The sequence below is a fragment of the Kryptolebias marmoratus genome, linkage group LG4 (genome assembly GCF_001649575.2).
Source record: "Kryptolebias marmoratus isolate JLee-2015 linkage group LG4, ASM164957v2, whole genome shotgun sequence".
NCBI lineage: Eukaryota > Metazoa > Chordata > Actinopteri > Cyprinodontiformes > Rivulidae > Kryptolebias > Kryptolebias marmoratus.
Window position 1 is genome coordinate 30498227 of NC_051433.1, and position 5119 is coordinate 30503345.

Here is a 5119-nt window from a genome sequence, read left to right on the forward strand (position 1 = left end):
CCATCCATCCATCCATCCATCCATCCGTCCATCCATCCATCCATCCATCCATCCATCCGTCCATCCATCCATCCGTCCATCCATATACTGTTTATATAATGATCATTTTTTGACCTAAATAGAAACAAAATACCTAATTTTTTCCATCAGTCAGACAATTGTTTTAATTGTACTTCTGCTTATTTAGTAATAAGCTCAAATTTGACTGAAAATAATGGTTAAATCATAGAATTGAGCAGCCTTCTCCGGCAGGCCACAAAGATCCACAATGATCTTTCCCACTCAGGTCACTCTTTTCACCAACAGGCTCAGAAGCATGCAGACCGGCACCAACACACTCAGACCAGGGCTGCTGTGAAGAGTCTGCTGGAGCAACAACTCACCACACCCCCTGCATCCACTGCTGCTGCTGCAAACAAAGCTTCATTGTAGCATACAGTGACAATAAAGCTTATAAGTTATCTAAATAAACAATGACTTTACATTCTATTAAAGAATTATTGCAGCTGATACACTGCTACCTGTTTGTAGGCTGAAGTAGAGAAAGAAGTGAACATTTTAATATTTCATTTCTTCACATTTAAATTCAACTTTTGTTGACCAAAGTGCTCTACAATTTTGAAATATAAAAACAAAGAAGATAAACTCAATTTTAAGAACTTTAAAATAAGACTTAAAAAAATATTTAAACTTTAGCATTAAAGTCAATTGAAAGCAATAAAAATCCTGCTAAACTAAATCTAAAAGCCAAGAAAAATAAATGGGTTTTCAGAACTGAATAAAAATGTTCAACAGTCTGAGCACCTCTAACTGGCAAAACATTGATCCTCAGCATTTTAATATCTACCAAAGAATGCCTAAAACAAATCAAGATAAAAATGAAATGATAAATTTAAATTCTAAGTGTTGTCTTAATACATGGACACAGATAAATAAACTTTAAAAAATGTTATAGACTAATTTTAGAAATAAAAGTGACTTAAAATGAAGCAAAACCTGCTTTCTACCCCTCTGAAACAAGCACAACTTCTGGTGATTTGATGAGCTGATTCAATTTCAACATCTGAGGTATTTTATTCTGAAAGTAAGTAGATAGTTTTGGTGTGGGAGCTTTTGCTACTTCCAAAATGTAAATGAAACATAAAACTAGAACAAGAAGAAAATAAATCAACAGCACCAAATAAGTATTTGTTTTGTAGCATGTGAAGCTCACTGTGGACCGTGTCCGCCGCTCAGGCATGTCTGGGACACTAAAAGCAGCAGCTTTCTGGCTGTGGGAGACCTGCTCTTTGTCAGTGTACTACAGCAAGATGCTCTGAGAGCCAAACCCAGCTCCACCACCTTCTGTTGGGCATCCATGACAGCAAAGAGACGCCTCCTCTCTGGCTGGCTGGAAAATACAGAACATCAGATACAATCTAAGCTCTTTCATCTCATTTCTGTATTAGACTTATCAAAAGGGATGATTGGGCCAAAAAGATCTTACAAAGACATGACTCAGCATGGCAGATGGAATTGATCCTGAGGCCTAATTAAAAGTAGGACACATTGGTTTTCAGTGTTTATGAGTTTGTAAATCCTAGTCTCCCAACAATACCTTAAAACTTCTTCATAAAAAGCTTCAGAACTCTTGTCATACACTAGCACAAACTTACAGAAACCTGTAGGAGGTCCACAACTAATGGCAATCTGCTCAACCACTAATTTATTTAGAAACTGACAGGACAAAACAAAGCTTTGATTTAATATAAATCCACCAGGTGACAATGGTCAGCTAACTTATCTACTTTAAAATAAAAGTAATTTTTTTGACGACATCAACACCATAACAGAGGTTTAAAAGTTTATATGTTTAACTCTGCAACCATGAAAAGTCCCAGTTAAACAGAGAGGCACAAGGGTTTCATGAGTTGGTCGATGTTGGCGTCTTCTCCAAAGCTGTAGGCTGGAAAACCCTCATAGCCAAGAGGGAGAGAAACTCCAGTTAACTCTGTCACGCCGAGAGGACGTCCAGAACCTCTGTCTGACAGAGACAGAGATAATGAAAAGTTTAAAGGTGAAGATGCAGTGGATGATGAAAGACAGACACATTTCTGCTCATTCAGCCATGCTGATATATAAACTATAATAATCGCCCACTGCTGAAGGTGAAAGGGCAAGATAGATAGATAGATAGATAGATAGATAGATAGATAGATAGATAGATAGATAGATAGATAGATAGATAGATAGATAGATAGATAGATAGATAGATAGATAGATAGATAGATAGATAGATAGATAGATAGATAGATAGATAGATAGATAGATAGATATGGGATTTGCCTGGGTAAATAAATAAAACGTTGTTGCATTGACTCTCTAAAATAATTGTTAAAACGTACAGCAATCTGCCATAAATGTCATGTTGGGTGGAGATGATGGAGAAGAACCCAGAGCGCAGACTCATTTTAAAAAGAAACTAATTTATTAAACTAAAGAACAACAAACAAATAAAAACTAAAACAAGAACAGAAACATGAACAGGCACAGGAAACCACAGGACCGGGAACGGGCAGGATAGAAACAAACAGCAAACATCAACTAACAAACAACAACACACCAGCGGAGTATTGAAGAAAATGACCGGGTTTTAAACACAGAGGATGATGATGAAAGTGGACTCAGGTGTGTGGGGATAATCACAGGCAGGTGGAGATAGGCGTGGCAGAGGAACTGAGGGAGTGACTGAAACATGAACATGAGGGACAAAGACAGAACCCAAACAGAACAAACCAAAAAGATAAACAATGCCAAACAAAAATTAAACAAGACCAAAACAAAGCAAAAACCCCACAATAAAAAATGTATAAAAATTGCTTTATGTATATATATATTTAAACCAAACATAAGAAGAAATCCTAAAACTAAAAGAAATGTTTTCAGCAACAGATTGGTTTTCATTTGTTTTGTTTTATTTGGGTTTATTTAGCTTTGCATGTGGGAATTTGATTTTATTTTTATTCAGAGTTGAATATTCTTCTGGTCAGGGGCATAAAACTGTACAGAATCTGGATGTTCTGCTTCTCACACTGTGAAACCTCCTACAGTCTACGGTGTGGATGGATGGAGATTCTGATAAAAAATATTCCCTCTTGTCAGACAGCATTTGTGCACGATGTCTGGGATGAAAGGAAGTAAAGTCCCAATAAGTTTCCCTTCTCACCGCTCTCTGAAGGCACTTCTAGTCTGCAGCTGTTCAGCCGCTGCACCACACAGACACTCAGTCTGAGCCTGAATCTGCATCCCCTCACACCGTTTACCTGCCCACACACAAGGAAGAGTCCTCTTTCTATAGTAATATAGTCGAATACAGTACTTCCTCTTGGCTGGAGACAGGGTGTGAGAAGCAAAAGCAACAATGTATTCCCCATTGTCTCAGTGCAATTGTGTCAGAACAGCTCCCAGTCCAGTCTGAGGCATCTGATGGGATGAATGTTGGCAGTTCAGGGTTATAGATGGCAAGTGCTGAGCTTTTCAGGAGCATTATTTTGAGATAACTGAAATTTTTATTTCCTGCATCAGTTCATTTTGGTTCAGCTTCAATATTTGTTTGAAATAGCTCTTGCAGTGGCTCAACCACTGTTGTGCAGCTTGGTAGAAACTTGCTGAACCAGGAGGTTCAGCCCAGTAACAAACAACGAGTTGCCGTAGTTTTTGATGCAGGAGCTTCAGGGATGTCAGCCAGGTCATCTGGTCCAGGCCCTCCTCAGAGATGGCATGTCCCAGGAATGGAATACCTGACTGACCAAATGAGCTTTTGTTGAAGCTGATCTGTAGGCCCACGTCTTTAAAGTGTTGGAGAACAGCTTGTAGTTCTTCATCATGATGTTCCATGAGACTCATTTGTCTAAAAAGGCCAATTTATACCAACCACAACTGATTCATGACGGCAATAAAATAAACATCCAATACATGAATACATTTTTATAGGAACTGTATGTCCCACTGGTTTGTCTTTGAAGGATAATTAGGTGAATATGAAATTACTATAGGTCAAATACAAACTCATTACACTGTCAAAAACTTTTTATTGATATGTTTCAAATGATCTTATTTCACATTTGTTTTAATATTTAATTTTTCACATTTTCTTTCATTTTCACAGTCCTGCACAGTGCCTCAGACATAATAACAATCAAAACTTTTCATTTGAAATAAAGTAAACATTAAAATAAAAGAGAATGAGAATACAAAAATGGATAACAGTAAAAGAAAATTCATAACTTTTAGTTAAAAGAAACGTGGCTTTCAAAAGCCTATATATAAAATACAACTCATTGCTGCTATCCAGTCTCTGTACATTCAATAAAATATCTCAGTTGTGCTGATTAACAAATGTTGTGTATAAAGCCTTGTGGTTAAATGACTGATTTATACATATATAATTAGTATTTGATTATTTTCTGCATCAATAACTGGCCCCACAGAGTCTGATCAGAAAAAAAATCTGTTCCTTGAGCAGATTTAGCCTTCTTTGATTTATCAGAATGTTTTAATAGATTATTTAAATATACCATACAGTACTTTTTTTTTTTTAATTGGCTAATTAAAAAAAAAAATAGCCAAACCTTATTGCCTGAACAATAATGTTTTTCCTCGGGTTTGTTTGTGTGTGTGTGTGTATGTGTGTTTTCCTGGAGCTTTAGCAAAATATCCCATGAAACATTGGACAGATTTTATTGAAAGCTTCAGAAAGTAATCATTGGATGAACATCTACAACTGGGCGGAGCTCCACTTGAGTTGCTAGGTATGGGGCTGGGTTCGGTTTGGGGTTGCTAGGAAACAAGAATTGTGATGCAATAATCCCAAGGTTTTAGAAAACATTTACTTATTGTCAAAAAAAACGGCTGGGTGTTTTTGTTTTTCCGCTTGGACTGTTTCTAGAAGCAGTAGATACCCAAATGGAAGTAAAAAAAAAAAAACATGCAATAAGTGAATTTTGCATAATAGCTCCCCTAACTGTTGCAGTCAACCCTTTTCAAGATGGCCGCCCCATATCATCTACCTTAGAAACCCAAACAAGACTGTAATTTAGTGGTCAGATTTTAGTTTTGACAAATGTCTGTAGAGATTATT